This window comes from Nerophis ophidion, linkage group LG16 (genome assembly GCF_033978795.1).
Source record: "Nerophis ophidion isolate RoL-2023_Sa linkage group LG16, RoL_Noph_v1.0, whole genome shotgun sequence".
Lineage (NCBI taxonomy): Eukaryota > Metazoa > Chordata > Actinopteri > Syngnathiformes > Syngnathidae > Nerophis > Nerophis ophidion.
In genome coordinates this window covers 20,001,911-20,027,953 of record NC_084626.1, presented here as the reverse complement: position 1 = coordinate 20,027,953, position 26,043 = coordinate 20,001,911, and the positions used below count along the sequence as shown (strand labels likewise).

General features: G+C 38.1%; 1 protein-coding gene and 1 long non-coding RNA gene across 7 annotated transcripts in view; one reads left to right on the top strand and one right to left on the bottom strand.

The window, feature by feature from the left end:
• The window catches only part of cacna2d2a (calcium channel, voltage-dependent, alpha 2/delta subunit 2a), a 553,278-nt gene that overhangs the window by 341,117 nt on the left and 186,118 nt on the right, over nt 1–26,043 (bottom strand). The window lies entirely within an intron of this gene.
• Nucleotides 11,627–26,043, top strand: part of LOC133535100 (uncharacterized) — a 37,278-nt gene continuing 22,861 nt past the window's right edge. Inside the window, exons 1-4 of one of the 4 annotated variants that reach the window (XR_009802148.1) lie at nt 11,648–11,793; nt 12,827–12,901; nt 13,087–13,151; nt 22,290–22,870. This is a non-coding gene — a long non-coding RNA (uncharacterized LOC133535100). Of the gene's footprint in view, nt 11,794–12,826; nt 12,902–13,086; nt 13,152–22,289; nt 22,871–26,043 lie in introns of those variants that run through there. The other 3 variants (XR_009802146.1, XR_009802147.1, XR_009802145.1) reach the window with 3 other exon arrangements.

The following is a 26,043-nucleotide window of genomic DNA, read 5'->3' as shown; positions in this document are numbered from 1 at the left end:
TAACTAAAACACTGCTGACGGTAGATGGACCTTAGCCGCTAGCTAGCTAGCCATGTCTTAAACCATGGACCCTCCATGACCCCAGAAGGGATAAGTAGTAGAAAATGGATGGATGGATGGATGGATGGATGGAAACTAATTCGATGTACACCAGCATATGCTAATCTGTTAAAAAAAAAAATCCTTATCCTAGCGTTTGTGTTATAGGTGACAAAGCTAAAAGTCGTTAGTGTCATAGTTAATATTGCTCATTAATAATGAATTCATGTCCATCGCCAAAAAAAGCCAAACGCGGGCAGAAAATGGCTTCCAGGCCTCACTTTCAACCAATCTGACTGTATTCTTACTCTACTACATTTTTAGCTAGTTTTTGATTGATTGATTGAAGCTCACTTCGTCCAAAGACATGCACCTGGGGATAGATAGGTTGATTTGGCAACACTAAATTGGCCCTAGTGTGTGAATGTGAGTGTGAATGTTGTCTGTCTATCTGCGTTGGCCCTGTGATGAGATGGCGACTTGTCCAGGGTGTACGCCGCCTTCTGCCCAATTGTAGCTGAAATAGGCACCAGCGCCACCCGCTACCCCAAAGGAAATGAGCGGTAGAAAATGGATGGATGGATGGATGATTGAAGCTTTTATTATTAGATTTCACAGTACAGTACATATTCCGTACAATTGACCACTAAATGCTAACACCCGCATACGTTTTTCAACTTGTTTAAGTCGGGGTCCAGGTAATCTACATAGTCTACCCTCCTCTACATTTTCGACCAGCAATCCAAAGTCTACTTTGTAAGGTTGGCCCCTGTGTGATTGAGTGTGACACCTGTGTCCTACACAACGCAGCCGCGTCCAAAAGAGTGATTGGCTTGATTCATTATTCAAAGTATCTGACCTCCACACACTCATTATGAAGCTCTTGTAATTTGTTAAGCTGCCCGGAGGAAAACGAAAACTTAGGGGGTGCTCGCTATTACTGAGAGGGCCTGCGTGAAGACAATTAAGGACACGTGTGACCACGACGAGCATAAATGGCAAACGTTTACTTTTTTTGTGTCCTGTCCAGCTACTCAGGCAAATCATATTGTAGATGCCCACATTTGCTCTATAAATTTACAAAAGAGAAGTGTGGGATACTTCTCTTGTTGCCTTATTTGTATTTGACTTATTAAATGGATTTATATTAATGTTTGGCTCAGGCAGGCCTGGGCAGGAGGGGTTTAAAAATAAGGAATAAAAAAACAGATACGAAAAGTGATAGCAAAGAAGCAGTTAGTGAAGTATCAATCAATCAAAGTTTATTTATATAGCCCTTAATCACAAGTGTCTCAAAGGGCTGCACAAGCCACAACGACATCCTCGGCTCATATCCCACATCAGGTAAAGTAAATATAAATACAACAGAAATGACAATGAACACTACACTATAAATGGAGCAATAGAAATACCAACAGAACAGCACTATTGATAATGAATAATAACTAATTACCTCAATTATGAACAAAGCAGTGGTTTCAAATGCATTAATACATATATGTACTGTATGTATGTGTATTTACAATATTTTTGTTTCCCAGTGTGCGCGCAAGCTTAAGTAAGGCTCCAGCCACCCATAGAGCCCAACCCAAAACAGCAAGTGCGGTGCCCAGGGAACAAGGGACTTCATGCCCCACGTAGCCAGGCCGGCCAAAGACAGGACCCCCCAGAGTCGGCCGGGTGCAATAAACAGACAGAGGACAAGGCACGGGAGAAGCAGGGGACAGCCAGTCTCCAAGCCAGCGAGAGACCACACTCCACGCGAGACTCACGGTTACTCCGAGTCATGCTGGACCGGTATACGTTTACATTAGACTTACACAAACTTTAATGATCCACAAGGGAAATTGTTCCACACAGTAGCTCAGTTACAAAAGGACGGAAAGGGTAATAAGGATAAAGTAGACTAAAAATGTACCATAGTAGCAATATAAAATATAACATATGTAACATTTACATATCATATATACAGTATATGATATATACTCATATTATATTTTATATAATATATAACAATTAACATGTACAATATTACAGCATATGTAGCAAAAAATAGCAAACACTAGAGAGTAGATCCAGCAGAAAATAGACATTATAAACAGAGAGGTAGATAACATTGAAACGTTCATGTAAAAGGCAGGTATCATCGATTGCTGTATGGTGAGTGATTATTAAGCTGGATGGAGTACGGAATGAAGGAGTTCTTGAATGGAACACTGTGGGAACGAAGCTGAAGGAGCCTGTTGGAGTATGATCTCCGCTGTCCCTCAATTGTCTGGTGGAGTGGGTGGTCAGGATTGTCCATGATAGTGAGCAGTGTGTCCAGTGTCCTCCTGTCCCTCACTGACACAAATGCCTCCGACTGAGTTCCAATAGTTTGGCCAGCTTTCCGGATCAGTTCGTCAATCCGGTTTATGTCCCTTTCGCTGGTGCTGTTCCCCCAACAAACCACTGCAAAGTACAGGGCACTGGCCACAACAAACTGATAAATGATCTCCTACAGCTTGCTGCACACATTACAGGACCTAAGCTTCCTCAGGAAAAAAAAAAAAAAAGAGTCTGCTCATCTCCTTGTTAAAGCTTTGCTACTGTCCTTAAAAAACAGACTTTTCCACGGCAGCATGCCAGTAGTTGTATTGTGTAGGACATGTGAAAGATTACTGTAGTACTACAGCATATGCCAGGATCATGGTTTTGTTCATGTAATCATTTTGCAACGCAGTCTTCTGAAAATGATGGGAAGCGCCACTCTACACAGTAACTGACGCTGTGGTCAAAGTTGGAATTGCCACAAAACACATTTTAAATGATCAACACTACTACCGTCTGGCGGCTGCAGTGGATCGTGCAACCCCCCAATGTGTCACATAAACCACGAGAAATGGGGCCAAATTAAACCCCTTCCTAATGTAAGCAGTAAGTTATCTTAATTTGTAAAGCAGGGTTTATTTTTAGTTGAAATACAGTTATAGTAATTACAATGGCGGCACACAGAGCAGAAAATGGCTTTGACTAAATTTGCAGTATTTCATATGAAGGGTCCTGTCATTTAATAACATTTAAATTCACCTAAAACGGGGGGCCCCATGGATTGTGGGGCTCTACGTACGGTGCATGATTTGCATAGAGATTTAGACTTCCTTTTATTGTCATTCAAAATTTGAATTTTACAGTACTGATAAGAACAAAATTGTTGCATTAGCTTGTTGTAGTGCAGTATAAAAGAGCAGTAAGGTGCAGATACAAATAAATAGATTACTGTAGAGATAAATATATTGCACTTTTGCATATGCATCCACGTTTATGGATGTATGTTATATTGTCTTTATATTCCAGCGAGTTAATCTGTTTTTGGGGGGAATTTGTGAAGCTCGGTCACTTCATTTCTGTTGATTTTCCTTGTTTTTGTACAAACCCCGTTTCCATATGAGTTGGGAAATTGTGTTAGACGTAAATATAAACGGAATACAACGATTTGCAAATAATTTTCAACCCATATTCAGTTGATTATGCTACAAAGACAACATATTTGATGTTAAAACTGAGAAAACATTTTTTTTTTTCAAATAATCATTAACTTTAGAATTTGATGCCAGCAACATGTGACAAAGAAGTTGGGAAAGGTGGCAATAAATACTGATAAAGTTGAGGAATGCTCATCAAACACTTATGTAACATCCCAGAGGTGTGCAGGCTAATTGGGAACAGTTGGGTGCCATGATTGGGTATAAAAGCAGCTTCCATGAATTGCTAAGTAATTCACAAACGCCAAGTCTTCCCTCCGCCCTCCCTTAACTTTTGGACTTCTTTCTGTCCCTGTTTCAAGGGGACATCTGGAATCTGTTCCTTGAGGGGAGGGGGTCCTGTGACGATCACTTCACGGTCACTTAATTTCTGTTAGTTTTCCTTGTTTTTCTATTTACTTCACGTCATTCCCCTTTTTTGATAAATGTCCTGTTTGTTCCGCGGAGCAATGTTTTCTCCTCACCTGCCGTTGATTGGCAGCCGGTCCACACCTGCTGCCAATCAGCATATGTCTATTTATGTTTTCACTCGAGCACTCCTCAGTGCTCGAAGATCGCACTTTAAGTCGGAACGTTCGTATGCAAGACTGCTTCATGTTTCTGTTATTTGAGTAATAAAACTCATCATACCTTCTCTTCGCTCTCCTGGTTCCTGCATTTTGGGGTCACAAAAACGGCAGCCATGCGAGTTCCTAACATAATTGAGGGAATTATGACGCGTTCAAAAGGGAAGAAGCTGTTACAGAGCATGGAGGTTCTGCTACAGAGGTTGCGGAACCTCTTCCTAGAGTCCAGCAGTGAAACCAGTCCTTGGTGGCGGTGGAAGGAGTCTCTGCAGATTTTCTGAGCCCTGGTCAGTCAGCGGCTTTTTTGCGATATAGGGAGCGACATCCCCGAGAACGAGCACTGAATGAAGCATGCAGCACAACTTGCTAGTCAGTACGGTGTAAGCCTTGTCCGTTTGGAGGAGACACCTCCTTCCTTTGTCGCTGATTCACGCCGACGGGGGCCACATAATCGCTTGCCGCCGGTGGTGTAATCCATCGCGAGCACACCAGCTGCTGTCCGAGGCGCTGCTGCCGGGGACGACGGAAAAGGCTGAAATCGAGTGCTTCTTGTGATTTAAAAAGCTTTTTAGGCACCTCTTTGTCAGGATTAATGAGTGCGGCTGTGGGCAACGTGCAGCTCCTGACTGAAGCGCGTGAACATCTCCGCATCAGCGCGTTGCTGGGAATGGTGATCCGGGGGCACGATTGTGATGCGATAAAAGCTATTGTTGCTTTAAATACGAGCAAGTGTCAAATAAAATGAGGTCCAATTGTTGCTGCATCATGTGACCACACGCAATCACCTGTGACAAGTGTGCACACTGAGAGCCATGCTTGAGAGTCTATGTCTCAGTCAATTATTCATTGGTGTAACGTGATGACAGTTGACTCTCAGAGGCCCTGACGCCCCCAGTCTGACCCCCCCCCCACCCCCCCCACCCTGTGTCATCTCGCTTTCCATGGTGGGGAAGAAGATGTGTGATCGATGAATTCTGTCAAGCACACTTTCACCGTCAGCACACAGTGTCCAGTCTAAGCCTCGCTGCCATCGCTCACAATTAGGAACAGCAGCATCATTAAGTCAGAGAACATCTCCGTTACCTGTTATACTGCTCATTAAAAACGTCATCTTTCTATCAAAATGACTTTCATATTTCTAATTAAAAATTAATCTTTCTACCAACATTAATTTTACATTTCTAATGTTTCTACCAACATTACTTTAATATTTCTAATCGGAAAATGAATCCATCAACATTAATTTTATATTTCTCATGTTACTACCAACATTACTTCAATATTTATCGTGTTACTACCAACCTTACTTTAATAGTTCTAATGAAAATAAAAACTTTCTACGAACAATACTTTAACATTTCTCATGTTTCTACCAAATATTTATCAGTAAAACATACAATCTTTCTACCCACATTACTTTGATATTTCTCATTAAAAATGTCATAATTGTACAAATATTACTTTAACATCTTTCATATTTCCACCAACATTACTTTAATATTTTTTATTGGAAAATTAATAGTTCTACCAACATTAATTTGACATTTCTCATGTTACTCTCAATATTACTTAAATATTTCTCATGTTTCCGCCAACCATACTTTAAAAGTTTTAAATAAAAACTTTCTACCGACATTACTTTAACATTTGTTTCTACCAAATATTTCTCATTAAAAATAGAATCTTTCTACTGACATTATTTTTGATATTTCTCATTAAAAATGTCATGTTTCAACTAAATATTTTTCATTAATAAAAATAATCTTTCTACCGACGTTGCTTTGATATTTCTCATTAAAAATGTCATCTTTGTACCAACATTACTTTAACATTTCTCATCTTTTTACCAACATTACTTTAATATTTCTAATTGGAAAATTAATATTTCTACCAACATTAATTTTACAATTCTCATGTTTCTACCAACATTACTTGAATAGTTCTAATTAAAATAAAAACCCAAGTATTCCTTCAGTGAAAGGAATACTTCAAAGACCTCCTCAATCCCACCAACACATCTTCCTATGAGGAAGCAGTGCCAGGGGAACCTGTGGTGGGCTCTCCTATTTCTGGGGCTGAGGTTGCTGAGGTAGTTAAAAAGCTCCTCGGTGGCAAGGCCCCGGGGGTGGATGAGATCCGCCCCGAGTTCCTTAAGGCTCTGGATGCTGTGGGGCTGTCTTGGTTGACAATACTCTGCAGCATGCGTGGACATCGGGGGCGGCACCTCTGGATTGGCAGACCGGGATGGTGGTCCCTTTCTTCAAGAAGGGGGACCGGAGGGTGTGTTCCAACTATAGTGGGATCACACTCCTCAGCCTTCCCGGTAAGGTTTATTCAGGTGTACTGGAGAGGAAGCTACGCTGGATAGTCAAACCTCGGATTCGGGAGGAACAGTGTGGTTTTCGTCCTGGTAGTGGAACTGTGGACCAGCTCTATACTCCCGGCAGGGTCCTTGAGGGTGCATGGGAGTTTGCCAAACCAGTCTACATGTGCTTTGTGGACTTGGAGAAGGTATTCGTCCCTCGGGAAGTCCTGTGGGGAGTGCTCAGAGAGTATGGGGTATCGGACTGTCTTATTGTGGCGGTCCGCTCCCTGTATGATCAGTGCCAGAGCTTGGTCCGCATTGCCGGCAGTAAGTCGAACACATTTCCAGTGAGGGTTGGACTCCGCCAAAGCTTCCCTTTGTCACCGATTCTGTTCCTAACTTTTATGGACAGAATTCCGGGTACAAGCGGCCGAAATGAGTTTCCTCCGCTGGGTGGTGGGGCTCTTCTTTAGAGATAGGGTGAGAAGCTCTGCCATCCGGAGCGAGATAAAAGTAAAGCCGCTGCTCCTCCACATCAAGAGAAGCCAGATGAGGTGGTTCGGGCATCTGGTCAGGATGCCACCCTAACGCCTCCCTAGGGAGGTGTTCAGGGCACGTCCAACCCGGTAGGAGGCCACGGGGAAGACCCAGGACACGTTGGGAAGACTGTCTCCCGGCTTACCTGGGAACGCCTCGGGATCACCCGGGAAGAGCTGAACGAAGTGGCTGGGGAGAGGGAAGTCTGGGCTTCCCTGCTTAGGCTGCTGCCCCCGCGACCCGACCTCGGATAAGCGGAAGAAGATGGATGGATCTTTCTACCAACATTAATTTTACATCTTTTACATTTCTCATGTTTCTACCAACATAATGTGAATATTTCCAATTAAAAAAGTAATCTTTTTACCAATATTAATTTTACATTTCTCATCTTTCTACCAACATTACATTGTTGTAATTAAAAAAAAAAAAATCTTTCTACAAACGTTTAAAATTTTTCATGTTTCTACCAACAATACTTTAATATTTTTTAATTAAAAAAGTAATCTTTCTTCTAACATTAATTTTACCTTTCTCATGTTTCGATCAACATCATTTTCAAATATTTCTCATGTTTCGACCAACATTATTTTGATATTTCTCATTAAAAATGTCATCTTTCAAAGGAATTCAGCACAGATCTGGAAAAAAATCAATGACTTGAACAAGTCAGGAAAGTCGCTTGGAGCCATTTCAAAGCAGCTTAACGTCCCAAGAGCAACTGTGCAGACAATCTCTCGTACGTATAAAGTGCATGGCACAGTTTTGTCACTGCCATGATTAAGAAAAAAACATAAGTTATCACCTGCTGTTGAGAGAAAATATGTAAGGATGATCAAGAGTAAACCGAGAACCACCAAAAAGCAAGTCTGCAATGAATTGGAAGCTGCTGGAGCACAGGTGTCAGTGTCCACTGTCAAGCGCAGTTTGCATCACAATGGACTGAGAGGCTACCATGCAAGAAGGAAGCCCTTGCGCCAGAAGAGACACCTTAAGGCTCGTCTAAAGTTTGCTGCTGATCACATGGACAAAGATAAGACCTTCTGGAGGAAAGTTCTGTGGTCAGATGAAACTGAAATGTTGCTGTTTGGCCACAATACCCAGCAATATGTTTGGAGGAGAAAAGGTGAACCCTTTAATCCCAGGAACGCCTATCAAGCATGGTGCTGGTAGTATTATGCTCTGGGCCTGTTTTGCTGCCAATAGAACTGGTGCTTTACAGAGTAAATGGGACAATGAAAAAGGAGGATTACCTCCAAATTCTTCAGAACAACCTAAAATTATCAGCCTGGAAGTTGGGTCTTAAACAGTTGGGTGTTCCAACAGGACAATGACCCCAACCACTTTAAAAGGGGTAAAGGAATGGCTAAATCAGGCTACAATTAAGGTTTTAAAATGGCCTTCCCAAAGTCTTGACTTAAACCCCATTGACATGTGGACAATGCTGAAGAAACAAGTCCATGTCAGAAAACCAACACATTTAGCTGAACTGAACTAATTTTGTCAAGAGGAGTGGTCAACAATTCAACCAGAAGGTTGTGGATGGCTACCAAAAGCGCCTTGCAAGGGACATGCAACCAAATATTAACATTGTGTATGTATACTTCTGACCAAGCAGATCTGGTCACATTTTCAGTAGACCAATAATAAATTCATGAAAGAACCAAACTTCATGAATGTTTTTTGTGACAAACAAGTATGTGCTCCAATCACTCTATCACAAAAAATAAGAGTTGGAAAAAATGATCGGAAACTCAAGACAGCCATTACATTATGTCCTTCACAAGTGTACGTAAACCTTTGACCACGACTACAGTCCTGTTAGTGTCGACAACGCTAAGCCTTCTGGGAAATGTAGTACAGGGTGTATATAAAACATTTACTTCCAAACTTACATGTATTTTTATATTTGCTTCACATTTATTTATCCAGGGTAAAACAATTAAGAATTGTCACTTGCAATGCTGACCAGGCAGAGAGGCAGCATTTACAGTGGGGCAAAAAAGTATTTAGTCAGCCACCGATTGTGCAAGTTCTCCCACTTAAAATGATGACAGAGGTCTGTCTTTTTCATCAGAATCCAGAAATTCACATTGTAGGAATTTCAAAGAATTTATTTGTAAATTATGGTGGAAAATAAGTATTTGGTCAACCATTCAAAGCTCTCACTGATGGAAGGAGGTTTCGGCTCAAAATCTCACGATACATGGCCTTATTCATTCTTTCCTTAACACAGATCAATCGTCCTGTCCCCTTAGCAGAAAAAACAGCCCCAAAGCATGATGTTTCCACCCCCATGCTTCACAGTAGGTTTGGTGTTCTTGGGATGCAACTCTGTATTCTTCTTCCTTCAAACACAACGAGTTAAGTTTATACCGAAAAGTTCTACTTTGGTTTCATCTGACCACATGACATTCTCCCAATCCTCTGCTGTATCATCCATGTATCCATTTTGGTATAAACTCAACTTGTCGTGTTTGGAGGAAGAAGAATACTGAGTTGCATCCCAAAAACACCACACCTACTGTGAAACACCATGTTTTGGGGCTGTTTTTCTGCTAAGGGGACAGGACGATTAAACTGTGTTAAGGGAAGAATGAATGGGGCCATGTATCGTGAGATTTTGAGCCAAAACCTCCTTCCATCAGTGAGAGCTTTGAATGGTTGACCAAATACTTTTTTCCACCATAATTTACAAATAAATTACTTGAAATTCCTACAATGTGAATTCCTGGATTTTTTTTTTCACATTCTGTCTGTCACAGTTGAAGTGTACCTATGATGAAAATTACAGACCTCTGTCATCATTTTAAGTGGGAAAACTTGCGCAATCGGTGGCTGACTAAATACTTTTTTGCCCCACTGTTCACGTTAGAGATGTTGAAGTCTGATGATAATCTCTCATCATCGCTCATTTGCCAACACAAATTAGCGCTATAGATCACTCTCAACAATTTATCAATACTCTTAACATGTGGGTAAAATGTGCTAGAACATAAATACATGTATGAGATAAACCAACACTTCAAGTATAAAACAAAAATGGACAATGTCTGCAATTTGTGTACGACAGAGCACACAATAAGGAAGCCTTTGGTGGTGTTTCTTTCTGTACTTATAATTCATTATTTCTGTCATTAGTATTAATGAATGAGGGAGTACAAACATTGCAAACTTTTGCTGCAAGTTCAAGCTTTTTAATCTGCAACAACCACACAAAAATGCCTGCGACTAAACAAGTTCCATGATTGCATGTTCTTGCTCCTATTTTGTTTGAAAATTCATGTGAGCTCTCCGCAGTCTCTTCGTCTTGCCTCAACCTCCATTGTTAGAGCTGCAAGCTTCGCAATAAGACACCTGGTTGAGAGCCGAGTGTGTCCATCAGGCAGCCTTCTAAGTGCTATTGGAATAGAATTGAAATGTGTGTAATTGCATGAGACCAGCCTTCGTCCCTACTTTATTCCATCAGGCGCCTCTGTGAAATCACGAGTTAAGAGATTTGAGAACACTACTTTTGCTCCTCATACGCCGACGGCAACGTAACACAACTCTCATGTCTGCTTGCTCGTGGCGGGAAAATCCCAGCAGCGCTTTGACTGACAGTTGCAACTCTTTTCGGCCACTGACTGACAAGCGGACGAAATGCGGCGCCATCTGCTTTCTGCAGCGACTCGGCTGATCTCGGGCCCGATCTCATGTGAAGCCTCACAAAATTGGAGAATAGGATTCGGTGGTGTGACTCCACCCTCAACGGTTGCTTTGTGCACATGACAGGCAACAATGTGGCTTCAAACAGCTGTCAGGAAGAGTCTCTGCTGGGATCGCTCAGGTGGGAGCCTGTTGCTCTCATCTTTCACCACACACACACTCACACACACACACACACACACACACACACACACACACACACACACACACACACACACACACACAAATTCCCTACTACAGTGTTTTTCAACCACTGTGCCGCGGCACTTGGATACAGCCAGGTGTGCCGTGGGAGATTATCTCGTTTCACCTATTTGGGTAAAAAATATTTTTTGCAAACCAGTAATTATAGTCTGCAAATTATGTGTTGAGTGTCGGTCCTGTCTAGAGCTCGACAGAGTAACCGTGCAATACTCTTCCATATCAGTAAGTGGCAGCCGGTAGCTAATTGCTTTGTGGATGTCGGAAACAGCGGCGTCTAATACTTAAACAAGGGCTGGGCGATATGGCCTTTTAAAAATATCTCGATATTTTTGGGTCATGTCACGATACGCGATATTTATTGCGATATTTTTGCCTTAGCCTTGAACAAACACTTGATGCATATAATCACAGCAGTATGATGAGTCTATGCGTTTACATTAAAACATTCTTATCCATACTGCATTGATATATGCTCATTTTAACCTTTCATGCAGAGAGGGAAATCACAACTAACCCAGTGGGCACCCGTCCTTAGTTCAACGTCGAGGTGAGGTTGAAATTACGTCGCGACGTCACTCAACCATATCCCGACCAAATCACAACCAACTGACGCCCCCACACCATATGTTGCAAATCTGGTTTGTTTTCATCATTGGGGGACATCGTCTTTTCAACGTGGTTTCAACGTGTACAATTCAACTTGCCAAACATTCTGCGCGCATCGGCCATTTGCGACAGTTTTCAACGAAACCGCTGCTTGATGGCAGCATGAACTAAAAGCCAAGCTTGTGCGCATGCGCGCTGAAGTACTTCCTTTCCAGTCCAGCAAGCAAGACTAAGAGCGAAGATTTGAATTGGAAATCGAACTATTTCACTGCAAAGAAAACCATCGACGTCCATAAAGATTCAGGTTTGTACCTTGAGATAATACTGGTTATTTATTTCGATATAATTTTGGCCCTTTCACAAGAGGGTTGCAGGAAAACGTTTATTTTGACTGTATAAACTGGACCTGAGCAAACTTTTTTTTTCTCCCCAAGCAGACAACAATTTTTTTCCCCACCTGCTCAAAAGCAAACAATTGTTTTTCCAGGCTAACACAAAACAAACTATTTTTTTGGGTTCTGTACCCATTGTCTTTTACAGCCGCGCCAGTCACTGTATTAATTTACTTCCTCTTGATTTTGATCTTCAAAACACCCGTCTGGATGGCAGTTAGGTTTTTCTGGCTCATTTTAATGTTTATTTAAAATGTTGCCAGTTTATTTTAAATACAGGTAGTTTTTAATTAGTTTGACTTGTTAGCAAGGCTTTGTCTCAAAAGGCAAGTCCACGGGTCGCCCATAAAAGGATCCATGTGATATTAAATGCTATGATCTTTACTTATTTTTTTATTTAACTGATAAGGCCAGTACTGCTATTACAAGAGCCTTTGTCAAGTATTGAAACTTCCAAATGGTTTCACTGTTGACCTGTTGGCCAACATGTATACTAAAATATATGACAATAAAATATCCAAACAGATTTTGTTGAAAGATGTTTTATGATTGACAATAAAAGACTGCACGGAGCGCAGAAATTTTGGGGGGTACAAAGTTTTTTCTCTTGGCACAAGAAGGCAACCAACTTTTTTTTTGCAGAGCTTACCGGAGCAAACTTTTTTTTTTATATACGTCAGGAGAACAAACTATTTATTTTTCAGATTTTGCTAAATAATCTCTTTTTTTCCCAAAAAAAACATACCCTCCCCCACGTTTCATCTTGTTCGCCCCTGAGTCTATGTACATGTACCACTACCGGTAATTGAAAAGCAGAACGTTAATGCAAGGCAATGTACCAATGATTTCAGTTTATGCATGTATGGAACGACACAGTACACTTGCTATGATACATATAATACGAAAAAGGATAATTTTTTGATAAAACTGTCCTTCCATGTGCAGAAATTGAAGACAGTGGAGGAACTACTCGACCTTGACGAGTTGATAAAAACTCAACCAAGCAAGAAAGATTTGCTGGTAAGTAATTATAACATTATAATTGTGTAGCTGTTTTTACATCGGAAATATTATTGTATTTAGATAGAAATTTCAGGTTATGAAATCGTGTAGATAAAACAGGCTCTATACTTGAATGTATATGTATGTGTTTGCCAGCCCCTTCCCCCAGTGTAGGCCAAACACATTCTCTTGTATATTTGCAGACAGCCAGGCTCTCAAAGATTGGTGGATATGACTTAAAGAGTTGTTTAAGCACCATCATGGACAGGTATTTTCCTCTTTCTCTTTATATATATTAAAAATAGGCGATGTAAGACCCAAATTCTAATCTATGAGTGCTTTAATCAACGTCGTTTCAACGTTGATTAAACGTCTCTGTTAGGTAGAAACTGAAAGTTGAATCAACGTTGAAACATTGATGTTGATTCAACGTCTGTATTCAAACGTTGATCCAACTTTCATTTTCAACCCAAATTGAACGTTGTTTCAACACGGGAAAGTAACGTTGTTTCAACGTTAATAAAACGTCACTGTGCCCACTCGGAAGTCACTTGACCAAAACTGTATTTATTAAAGAGTTATTAAGCGGTGGCACAAACATGCATGTAATTCCAAAACAGAAAGTGGAAGATTGTCAGAGACATTTTAAAACAGGCTATGAGTGCACTTTTGTGCATGATGTCACCAAGATGACATATCAAAACACTAAATTAAAGTGCACTTTTTGTATATAACACCACAACAATAGTTTAAAACAAATAAAGTGCAGTTTTGTGCATGATGTCACAAACTATTTCAATAAGTGTCAAATAAAAATGATCTGCATAATAGGAATTGAAATAGCAGTGCTTCTGGCAGTGAATTAGCAAACAGCTACAATTATACACAAAGCAAACTATAACCGGCTTCCCAAGAATATACAACAATTCTCCATAAAAGAGGAGAAATATTATCTTAGAGAAAAATGTAATTTAAATCATTTGTATGCGCGTACAACACTTGAGACCTTCAGTATATCAGTATGTGGAATTAATCTATGGAATGGATTAAGTAAAGCAATCAAACAATCTTCTAATATGATCCACTTCAAGAAACTCTTCAAACTTAAAATGTTTACAAAGTACGAAAAAGAAGAACCAAGATAAACATTCTGAATTTATTCACCCATTCGTTCTTTCATTCGCAAAATAATCTTATCTCATCGTATGGAATATAACTTACTTCAATTATGTATTTATTTTTAATGTGATTACTTATGGAGTGTATTATAAATACATTGAGAACAGGAAGTGAACAAAAGTTTTAGCAACTGTTAAGTAAAATAAAAGGTGTAGGATTAAATAAGCTCTGCTTCTTCCTACTCCTTTTCGAACATGTTGAAAAGAGAAACTGGAAATTGTGATGTATCATGTTGTATGCTTGCATGTTTGAAATAAACAACTCAAATTAAACTTTTTGTAGCAGCGCTTTTGCCGCATAATTGTTCGACATATTTCCGCTTGAATCCAAACCACCGCCAGACGATTGACCCCCTGCTGTTTTTCTTGAGAATTAATTCTTCCTCCATTTGTTACCAGACTGGCACCTTCTCTCTCTCTCGTATTACCAATCGCAAACCACTGTTAGCACACACAGCTAATGTTACCATGTAGCTACCTCTCTGCTCGGGGAGGGCGTGTGACGTTGCACACGTGACAGTATGTGACGTATGTAAGAAGGTGTGCTTGTTTTATGTCTCTGTGAGAAGGAGAGACAAGAGCAGGAAATGCATGCAGTCTAATGTCCACAGCTAAAAGCAACTGTGTGAGAACATATACCCGAAGATCACGATATAGTCATTTTCTATATCAGACAGAAAAAACTCCGCGATATATCGAGAATATCGATATATCGCCCAGCCCTAACGTAAACCAAAAATAAACAAAATGTGAGGTCCCCTAAGAAAATGCATTGAAGGGTAGGGAAGACTACGTAGAACGACAGTAAAACTGAACTGGCTAAAAAGTAAAAAAAAACAGAATGCTGGACGACATCAAAGACTTACTGTGGCGCAAAGACAGCATCCACAATGTACATCCAAACATGACATGACAATCAACAATGTCCCCACAGAGGATAAAAACCGCTGAAATATTCTTGATTGCTAAAAAAAAATGCGGGACATATCGCTCAAAGGAAGACATGCAACTGCTACAAGAAAATACCAAAAAGACAGAAAGCTACCAAAAAAGGAGCACAAGACAAGAACTAAAACACCACACACAGGAAAACAGCAAACAACTCAAAATAAGTCACGGCGTAATGTGACAGGTCGTGACAGTACACCTACTTTGAGACAAGAGCTATAGTGATGCATGCTTGGTTATGGTTTGAATTAATATCCAACAATTGCGACAACAACTTTTTACTGTCAACTAAGTTTCGTTTTTTTAAGTGATTTCTGCTGGTTGTGTGCTTCCGCATTTTTTCAACGCAAAAAAATGTGCCTTGGCTCAAAAAAGGGTGAAAAACACAGCCCTACTAAATACATCACACACCTTATTAATGCTATAATTCAAGCAGCTGACCAGTGCTCAGATCGATTTTAAAAACAAAAGGTCAAAATAATAAATAAAGGTGCAGAACTTGGTTTTATACAAGCAAAGTGATAACAGGTGGTACCTTTCCAAGCATTTCTAACTATTGTAGGATAAAATGTTAAAAGCACACTTCTGTTTTAGTCAAGTCATTTACAAAAGGTAAACATGGTAGGCATGTAGTTACATATTACCGGTACTTACAGAAATATAGGGGAATGACTACAAAAGAACACTTCTTTCAATAACGGTGTTACAAAAAAGATCAATTAGAAAAATACACAATGCTGGATATAGAGAACAAACAAACCCTTTATTCATCCATCCATCCATTTTCTACCGCTTATTCCCTTTCGGGGTGGCGGGGAGCGCTGGCGCCTATCTCAGCTACAATCGGGCGGAAGGCGGGGTACACCCTGGACAAGTCTCCACCTCGTCGCAGGGCCAACACAGATAAACAGACAACACTCACACTCACATTCACACACTAGGGCCAATTTAGTGTTGCCAATCAACCTATCCCCAGGTGCATGTCTTTGGAGGTGGGAGGAAGCCGGAGTACCCGGAGAGAACCCACGCATTCACGGGGAGAACATGCAAACTCCACACAGAAAGATCCCGAGCCTGGATTTGAACCCAGGACTGCAGGACCTTCGTATTGTGAGGCAGATGCACTAACCCCTCTGCCACAGTGAAACCTAACCCTTTATTCATTGAATCGAAAATACTGAAATTCCACGACATTGTGAATTTTCCAACAGTTAAAATTATACACAAGGCACACTACAAGCTGCTAAACAAAAATTTACAACAATTCTTAACAAGAGGACAAATATAATCCTAGAGAAAAATGTAATTTAAAACATTTGTACGCGCGAACAACATTTAAGACCTTTATAGTTATATCAGTATGTGGAATTAAATTATGGAATGGATTAAGCAAAGAAATGCAATAATGTACTAATATGATCCACTTCAAGAAACTTTTAAAACTTAAAAGTTTACAAAGTACAAAGAAGAACCATGATCAACATTCTGACTATTTGATCGATACATTAATTTTCTAGATAATCTTGCTTATCTCACCATATGAAATATAACTTACTTCACCAATTATGTTTTTGTTTATTTTTATCGTTATTACTTATGGAGTATATTGTGAATACATTTAGAAATAAGAAGTGAACAAAAGTTGTAGTAACTTCTATGTAAAGGAAAAGGGGGAGGATTAAATAAATTGCTTCTTCCTACTCCTTTTCGAACATGTTGAATAGAGAAACTGGAAACTGTTATGTGTCATGTTGTATGCTTGCATGTTCCAAATAAACACAAACTCAACGCATCCAAAGTATCCAAGGCAGACAAATATTAGAAAGTAGTCAGTAACAAACGTGTCCACACAGCGTTCAACCTACTGTGTCACAAGCTTAACTTCATGAATTATTGTGACCACTAGGTGTCACCAAAAACACTTACCGCTCCCCTTTAACTTAAAGGGGAATTTAACTTTATTTTTAGCCTCCCATTCACAATACTTAAGAATTCTAAATAGTAAATACATGTGAACAAAAGTCTGTTTACAATGCTGTCTATATGAGTCGCTCTATTCTGCCTATAAAGCGCTTAAAAAAACACCCAAATACCTCCATTAAAGATGTTTATACATGGTGGAAATATATGTAATGTAGAAACAGACATTTACGTATAGATAAAAAAAAAAAAGAAATGTATTTACGTATATTGGTCATTTCAAACATACGGTGGCGCATTAATTTCACAAACGCACCCCAATGTTCGCTTTTTCCTTTGACAAAATCACTGAGTACTACCTCTACTGCAGACTTCATGAGAGCCAACAAACATAAAACCTCACTTGCTGTACAATGTCTGCTGTCATTAGGATGCCGACTGATAGACTCTTGTTGTATTCCTGTTTCCAATTCCCGTGTCCATAGGAGTTGGGAAATTGTGTTAGATGTAAATATAAACGCAACACAATGATTTGCAAATCATTTTCAACCCATATTCAGTTGAATATGCTACAGAGACATGATATTTGATGTTCAAACTCAAACTTTATTTTTTTTTTGCAAATAATAATTGACTTAGAATTTCATGGCTGCAACACGTGCCAAAGTAGCTGGGAAAGGGCATGTTCACCACTGTGTTACATCACCTTTTCTTTTAACAACACTCAAACATTTTCTGAACTGTTCCTGAGCCCATGTGGTGATATCCTTTAGAGATTGAGTCGGTTTTTGATGCAGTGCCGTCTGAGGGATCGAAGGTCACGGTCATTCAATGTTGGTTTCCGGCCATGCTCCTTACGTGGAGTGATTTCTCCAGAATCTCTGAACCTTTTGATAATATTATGGACCGTAAATGTTGAAATCCCTAAATTTCTTGCAAATGCACTTTGAGAAACCTTGTTCTTAAACTGTTTGACTATTTGCTCACGCAGTTGTGGACAAAGGGGTGTACCTTGCCCCATCCTTTCTTGTGAAAGACTGAGCATTTTTTGGGAAGCTGTTTTTATACTCAATCATGGCACCCACCTGTTCCCAGTTAGCCTGCACACCTGTGGGATATTCCAAATAAGTGTTTGATGAGCATTCCTCAACTTTACCAGTATTTATTGCCAATTTTTTTCCCAACTTCTTTGTCACGTGTGGCTGGCATCAAATTCTAAGGTTAATGATTATTTGCACAAAAATTTTTTTTATCAGTTTGAACATCAAATAAGTTAAAGTACCAATGATTGTCACACACACACTAAGTGTGGTGAAATTTGTCCTTAGCATTCAACCCATCTCCTTGATCACCCCCTGGGAAGTGAGGGGAGCAGTGGGCAGCAGCGGTGCCACGCCCGGGAATCATTTATGGTGATTTAATCCCCAGTTCCAACCAATCGGGGGTGTTGCTGGCATCAAATTCTAAAATTAATGATTATTTGCAAAAAATATATAATGTTTATCAGTTTGAACATCAAATATCTTGTCTTTGTAGCATATTCAACTGAATATGGGTTGAAAATGATTTGCAAATCATTGTATTCTGTTTATCTTTACATCTAACACAATTTCCCAACTCATATGGAAACAGGGTTTGTAGATGAAGAATAACTTGCGTAGAGTGTCTGTGCCATTCTCGGCATTTCCAGGTCTAAATTGGCTATCAAAGTGTCCCAACTTGTTGGATTGTGTCCTCATCCTTCTACTATTAAGGTGAGAGGCATTATTTTTTATCTAGAATAAACTTCCATGATCTCAGATGCGAGAAAGCAGATCACCAGTTGATGTCAACATAACTACACAAACTTCTGATCCTGGCGCTGCTATAGTTTGTCTCTGTTAGCACTTATAATAAAAACATCACTAATACTTACTTAATATTCAATTAGCAAAATGTAAATGGAGTATTGTTGGCTTTTTTTTGGATGGTAATTAATTTGGTTTTATGAACAGAATAGAGGAACTCTCATTGACTCCATGGTAAGTGGACTTTTATTTACGAATTACAATAGATTAAAAAAAAAATAATACATCGGTCGTCTTGTCTTTTATAATGATTTTGAATGATAGGCAAAATTCTAAAAAAAAAAGTGCAGTTCCCTTTTAAAGACAGCATGAGTCCAGTCATAAAAAGGTTAGTGTTTTTCATACTGACCATTGTTCTGACACATTTTACTTGAGCCAACCTTTATAACATTCCACACTACAAAAAAATACAAGTATGTAAGATTCCTGCTGATATTGCACTACATCATTATCGGTATAGACCAATAGTCAAGGCTCCAATATTGGTATAATACGGTAAGCGAAAAAAATGTATCGAGACAACCTTAGTCCATACGGGGAAAAAAAATCTTATAACCGTTGATATTGCAATTGAGGTGTTTTTAACCATGCCTGTTTTAAGTGATGCCCTACAGTATTCCCAATAACTTTATTGCCAGGATGTTAAAATCTACGTATGCATTATCTGCCGACCTCCAGTTGACACTTCTTTCATGTGCACTTCGCACCTCTATGGCTCTAATCACCGGAGCTTATGACAAATGTGTCAGAATTAAGCATGCAAATACTTTTCTAGCATGATCGCAACAGAGGAGTTCCTCGCTCTTCTGTCTGCGACACTGCAAAGTACAAACCCCGTTTCCATATGAGTTTGCAAATTGTGTTAGATGTAAATATAAACACAACACAATGATTTGCAAATCATATTCAATTGAATATGCTACAAAGACAATATATTTTATGTTCAAACTGATAAACTTTTTTTTTGCAAATAATCAACTCTAGAATTTGATGCCAGAAACACGTGCCAAAGTAGTTAAGAAAGGTGGCCATAAATACTGATAAAGTTGAGGAATGCTCATCAAACACTTAATTGCAACATCCCACAGGTGTGCAGGCTAATTGGGAACAGGTTGGTGCCATGATTGGGTAAAACACAGCTACCCAAAAAATCCTCAGTCTTTCACAATAAAGGATGGGGGGAGGTACACACCTTTGTCCACAACTGCATGAGAAAATAGTCAAACAGTTTAAGAAAATGTTTCTCAAAGTGCAATTGCAAAAAATGTAGGGATTTCAAAATTTACAGTCCATGATATCATCAAAACGTTGAGAGAATCTGGAGAAATCCCTCCACGTACGCGGCATGGCCGGAAACCAACATTGAATGACCGTGACCTTCGATCTCTCAGACGGCACTACATCAAAAACTGACTCAATCTCTAAAGGAAATCACCACATGGGCTCAAGAACACCTCAGAAAACCACTGTCACTAAATACAGTTAGTCGCTACATCTGTAAGTGCAAGTTAAAGCTCTACTATGCAAAGCAAAAGCCATTTATCAACAACATCCAGCTATATTTCTAACAAACACAAATCCTAATTTCTTCAGTGATCTTTTCCAGAACAAAAATTTTAAAATAAATTCAAAGACTTTGAAGTAAGATTAAAATTTGATTCTACAGATTTTCTAGATTTTCCAGAATATTTTTTTTGAATTTTAATCATAATAAGTTTGAAGAAATATTTCACAAATATTCTTCGTCGAAAAAACAGAAGCTAAAATGAAGAATTAAATTTAAATGTATTATTCTTTACAATAAAAAAATACATTTACTTGAACATTGATTTAAATTGTCAGGAAAGAAGAGGAAGGAATTTAAAAGGTAAAAAGGTATATGTGTTTAAAAATCCTAAAATCATTTATAAGGTTGTATTTTTTCTCTAAAATTGTCTTTCTGAAAGTTATAAGAAGCAAAGTAAAAAAAATAAATGAATTTATTTAAACAAGTGAATACCAAGTCTGTAAAATATTTTCTTGGATTTTCAAATTCTATTTGAGTTTTGTCTCTCTTAGAATTTAAAATGTCGAGCAAAGCGAGACCAGCTTGCTAGTAAATAAATACAATTAAAAAAAATAGAGGCAGCTCACTGGTAAGTGCTGCTATTTGAGCTATTTTTAGAACAGGCCAGCGGGCAACTCATCTAGTCCTTACGGGCGACCTGGTGCCCGCGGGCACCGCCCTGGTGACCCCTGGTGTAGAGTGACGTCAGCAACATGGCGTGTTCCCGGGCGGCAAAAGCGCACCGAAGTTTGCCCACATGTTGATAAAAAGAACGCAACAGTTCAACTTTGAATAATTCTCATTTTACTGGTTCATCAAGACAATCCAATCCACTTTATTTATATAGCACATTTAAACAACAATAACGTTTCCAAAGTGCTGCACAGCCATGTTAAAAACAATTGTAAAAAAAAAATAAATAAAAATAAAATAAAATAAAAAATATATATATATATATATATTACGCTCCACCAATGACTGAATAAAAACAAAAAATAAATATAAAACCAATAAAAACAATATAAAAACAAATATGATTAGAAACTATTTTAAAAGGGTAAAATCAATTAAAACAGTAAAATAGAAATCAAAGTGTATAAAAAACACAGAGGACAACAGAGGACCACACAACTCACGTAGTGTTAAAAGCCAAAGAATAAAAGTGGGTCTTAAGACAAGACTCTAAACACTCCACTGTGGAAGCAGTTTGAACATGGAGTGGCAAAGTGTTCCAGATCTTAGGGCCGACCAGAGAGAAGGCCCTGTCTCCCCTGGTCTTAAGTCTGGTCTTGGGCACCACGAGCTGGAACTGGCTCTCGGACCTCAGAGCGCGCGCAGGAATGTAAATTTGGATGAGGTCCGAGATATATTGAGGTGCCAGTCCATGTAAAGATTTAAAAACAAACAGCAACGTTTCAAAATCAATTCTAAAACGAACAGGGAGCCAGTGCAAACTCTGAAGAATTGGGGTTATATGCTGACGTTTCCTGGCCCCTGTTAAAAGTTGTGCTACCGCGTTCTGGACTAACTGCAACCGGGAGAGAGCTTTTTGGCTGATGCCAGCATAAAGTGCATTGCAGTAGTCCAGGAGACTTGAAATAAAAGCATGCACGACTTGTTCAAAAAGGTTAAAAGATAAAAATGGTTTAACCTTTACTAAAAGACGAAGGTGATAAAAACACGATTTTAAAACGCCATTGACTTGTTTGTCTAGTTTAAAATCGCTGTTTATAGTGGCGCCAAGTTGACAAGGACATACGAGCAATACGCAATGAATGTTGTGTTTTTGAATCGCACCAATCTCCTCCCAGGCAGCAGCAGTCATCTGACGTGAATAAAACCAGTATTAATACCGCCGATATTACCTGTTAAATTGAAATGAATGCATTCTTATTTAGACAAGCCTGAAAAGATATTTTGACAAATTTCAAGGCGGGCAGTAACAGCTCAGTTCACGTCTGCTGCAGGGAGAAGTACCACTTGGCCAGGAAAGACAAATGCCACCGAGGAGTGACTAAGTTTGTGGTCAAAAGCTTACAACAATTTTCCACATAGATACTCCTTCGGTAGGTGAATTTTCAATTGTAGTCAGAGAAAAGTTACATGTTTTGCTCCATTCACATTTTCTCTGTTATTATGTTATACAGGTACAACTCAAAAAAGGCATATAGTTCATTCATGTCAGCAATTGAACTTCAAATGTGAAACTATCCATCCATCCATTTTCTACCGCTTATTCCCTTTCGGGGTCGCGGGGGGCGCTGGCGCCTATCTCAGCTATAATCGGGCGGAAGGCGGGGTACACCCTGGACAACACAGATAGACAGACAACATTCACACTCACATTCACACACTAGGGCCAATTTAGTGTGAAACTAATGTGCTATTAACTCATTACATGCAAAGTGACATACTATATTAAAACCTCTATTCCAGAGGTCACTAACGCTCAAATAGCAGCACTTACCAGTGAGCTGCCTCTATTTTTTAAATTTTATTTATTTACTAACAAGCTGGTCTCGCTTTGCTCGACATTTTTAAATTTAAGAGAGACAAAACTCAAATAGAATTTGAAAATCCAAGAAAATATTTTAAAGACTTGGTTTTCACTTGTTTAAATAAATGCATTTATTTTTTTTACTTTCTTTCTTAATACTTTCAGAAAGACAATTTTAGAGAAAAAATACAACCTTTAAAATGATTTTAAGATTTTTAAACACATATACCTTTTTACCTTTTAAATTCCTTCCTCTTCTTTCCTGATAATTTAAATCAATGTTCAGGTATTTTTTTTTTTTTATGCAAAGAATAATAATTCAATTTTAATTTAATTCTTCATTTTAGCTTCTGTTTTTTCGACAAAGAACATTTGTAAAATATTTCTTCAAACTTATGATTAAAATTTAAAAAAAGTATTCTGGCAAATCTAGCAAATCTTTAGAATCAAATTTAAATCTTATTTCAAAGTCTTTTGAATTTCTTTTAAAATTTTTGTTCTGGAAAATCTAGAAGAAATAATGATTTGTCTTTGTTAGAAATATAGCTTGGTCCAATTTGTTTTATATTCTAACAAAATGCAGATAAGATTTTAACCTATTTAAAACATGTCATCAACATTCTAAAATTAATCTTAATCAGGAAAAATTACTAATGATGTTCCATAAATTCTTTTTTAAATTTTTTCAAAAAGATTCGAATTAGCTAGTTTTTCTCTTCATTTTTTTCAGTTGAATTTTGAATTTTAAAGAGTCGAAATTGAAGATAAACTATGTTTCAAAATGTAATTTTCATTTTTTTCCTTGTTTTCTCCTCTTTTAAACCGTTCAATTAAGTGTTTTTTTTCATCATTTATTCTCTACAAAAACCTTCTGTAAAACAAAAAAAAAAATGTACGACGGAACGACAGACAGAAATACCCATTTTTTTTATATATATACACCGGTATATAGATTTATTTATTAAAGGTAAATTGGGCAAATTAGCTATTTCTGACAATTTTTTTAAGTGTGTATCAAACTGGTAGCCCTTCGCATTCATCAGTACCCAAGAAGTAGCTCTTGGTTTCAAAAAGGTTGGTGACCCCTGCTCTATTCAATACAACTTTGAATGATCATGGCTTAAAAAAAAAAAAAACATGATTTACAATTTAAGGTTTTCATAAACTGGAAACAATAAATAACATATCAAAATAAGGTTTGAAATATCTCCATGTCGCGTGTCATGAGCCCATGTCATTATATAAGTTTTACCTTGTGAATCTAAACAAACCTTAGCACTGTAAATTGCACGGTATATTTTCTAGCTAGATGACATCAATTCTTACAAGTTTTAAAAAATGTTACGAAATGTTACATTCTTGTTTAATTTCCACGTTTTACTTTTTTTTTTTAATTCTACAGGAATTTTTTTTTTAATCTATTTTCAAAAGATATTTTTCCTATGCTATGTGCCTCTTAAGACCTCACTGTTGGCTTTGTAAGGACATGTTAGCTCCAAACTAAACAAAATTGATGCTAATCCATCATATGGTTGTGTTTTTTTTTCCCCCAAAAAGGAATCGATGAGAGCAGTTAAAGAACCGAAGCCGTTACGCGGAATCGAAATTTGAATCGGAAAAATCTTATCAATTCCCATTTCCACTTTTGATGGATGTGGATGTTAAAATGGGTTTCTGTTTTTGTTGTTTGTGTATGCATGGGTCAATCATATGTGCGCAATATGTATTAATTATTGCTCATGGTTTTTCATTTACTTTTGTAGCTGTATGTAGAAATGGCTATAGCTGGTTCCATCAGTTCTGTGCTCTTAATGTCTTTTTCATCCTTTGTGTTCCTTGATGTGTCATTCTTGTTTTCATGTATTTTTTTCCTTTTTTTTTCTATCTGCACAGCAACACACATAATTTCCAAATTGTGGGATAAATAAAGTCTATCCTATCTTTTTGTTTGGGGCCTGCAGTTGCCACGGGCACCTGAAATTACCTTACATCCCAATGGTGTCCAGGGGAAAAACTTACACAGAATAGAAGGAAAACAAGGCACGGATCCATCAATGCATATAAAGTATTAAATAACCAAATTAAAAAGAAAAGTTAGCTAGTTAGCTCATTAATTTGTTTCAGTGTTTTTTGTGGCCGTAATGTCTTAATTTTTATCCTAGTTTTATTCCTACTATTTTGTACTTTTTATTTTTAATATAGTTTATGAATTGTTAAAATGTTGTTTGACTAGGACAGGGGTAGGGAACCTATGGCTCTAGAGCCAGATGCGGGTCTTTTGATGACTGCATCTGGCTCTCAGATAAATCTTAGCTGACATTGCTTAACACGATAAGTAATGAATAATTCCGCTGGTTATCACGATGTTAAAAATAACGTTCAAAATATAAACCATTTTCATGCATTTTAATCCATCCATCTGTTTTCTACCGCACCTGTTCAAGAAATAACAATGTTATTAAAAATAGTTAAAGGCTTTTTACACTTTAACAATGTTGGTCTTACTTAAAAAATGCACGCATTTAGTTGTATTCAGCGTTAAAAAATATGATATAGCTCTCACGGAAATACATTTTAAAATATTTGACTTTCTTGACTTTCCAAAAAGGTTCCCGACCCCTGGATTAAGAAGTTATCCAGAGCATGCATTGATTTATACTTTTAGATGAGGGAAATTATAAATAACTCGATGTGAATGCTCCAATGGTTAAGTTGAACTTCAAAATGACAATGGGACATTGAAAAATATCCCATTCGTTTCAATGGGAATTTCACGGAAATTTGGGAATTTCGGGAATTTTTTGGAAAAAAGTAAAAAAAAACTTGAATGGTCTGAATGAGTTGAAATGGTTGGTGTTGGAATTTTTCAAATCGGTCGAGAAATGTTGAAGAAGTAACATTTTTAATTGAGAAATAGTATCACAGAATTCCTGCAATTTTGGGACAGCCGGGAATTTTTACAGTTAAAAATCCAACTTTGTTTTTTTGTCCTGATTAAGAGGAATGATTTGACTGTGGAACGGTTAAAGTGGGTTGAAAAATGTGGAAGGAGTAGTCGACAGAAAAAAGGGTTTGAAAAAATTCCTGGAACTTTTTTTTACTTAGAAAAATAATAGTTTGAATGTCCAGGATGAGTGGAATGTGTTGAAGGTGGAATGGTTTGAATCGGTTGAAAAATATGGAAATGGGGGAAGTTTGAAGTGGAACTTTACGAAAAACCTTAA